The sequence below is a fragment of the Stigmatopora argus genome, chromosome 5 (assembly GCF_051989625.1).
Source record: "Stigmatopora argus isolate UIUO_Sarg chromosome 5, RoL_Sarg_1.0, whole genome shotgun sequence".
Taxonomy (NCBI): Eukaryota; Metazoa; Chordata; class Actinopteri; order Syngnathiformes; family Syngnathidae; genus Stigmatopora; species Stigmatopora argus.
Window position 1 is genome coordinate 8,169,548 of NC_135391.1, and position 1,342 is coordinate 8,170,889.

Consider the following 1,342-nt stretch of genomic DNA (forward strand, 5'->3'; position numbering starts at 1 on the left):
AAACCGACACTTCATCGTCCAGCAAAACTGCTATTCTTAACCCTCGAGGCACCAACACACAGTCAAGACGTTCAGCTTTTGCACTTGTCCTACTATATTGTTCATATCTTCACTCAGAGCCCACAAATACAGGCATACCAACACAGTCTAATGAGAGAGTTGATTGCAAAAACTAGGTAAGAAAAATACATATATACACATATTAAACACAATGTATGAATTTATGAATTAAAAACATAAATTTTATATATATATATATATATATATATATAATATATTATATATACATATATATTATATATATATATATATGTTTTTAATTCATAAATTCATACATTGTGTTTAATGTGTATATATGTATTTTTATGAATTAAAAACATAAATTATATATATATATATATATAATTTATGTTTTTAATTCATACATTGTGTTTAATGTGTATATATGTATTTTTCTTAGTTTTTGCAATCAACTCTCATTATACGATTCATTCCGTTTTTGAACTGCTTATTCTCGTAAGGGTCGCGGGGGGTGCTGGAGACTATCCAAGCTAACTATGGCCACCAGAATAGGCAGCCAGCCAATCGCAGGGCGCAAGGAGACGGACAACTGTTCATGCGCACACGCACACTGCATGTTTTTTGGGATGTGAGGACCCAGAGAAAACCCACGCAAGCCTCGGGAGAACATGCAAACTCCACACAGTGAGGATCGACCCGAGATCGAACCCTCAACCCTAGAACTGTGAGGCCGATGTGCTTACCACTCAGTCACCGAGCCGACAGTATATACATTAAATGTATATTTGACCAAAGTAAGACATTTTGTGATGTTTGTGTGTTTTATTGAGGTTAATGAAAGCACACCTAACTTTATGGTTAGTGAACATTGATTATTAAAGCATCATATTTTTGTTGTATTTTTGACAATACTTTAATGTGCTTTGTTTTTTTATGTTTTATTTGCGCCTGACTTGTGAAAGCAATCTCCATGTTATCAATCTTGATTCAACAAAGCCTACTGGACTCCACCCACATGATTGACACGTTATAAGTAGTAAGGGTGTTATAATTACATGCTGCCATAATTGCATGTGCTGTAGCGCAATAATCTGGCGGAGATACAAGAATGAGCACCTGGGATCAGAATGTTGGTGGCGCAACTCAAGGCAAGTGGGGCAAGTTTGTGACCATCCAGGGCCTCCTCTGAGAATCTTCCTTCTGTTTTCTCTCCTACAAGACTTAAATACATGAACCGCATTGTTCATTTGAGGAACAGAATTGAGGGTCCGTGTTGCAAGCAGTCATGGAAGAAGGGAAGTGGTTAGATTTTTTTTTCTGT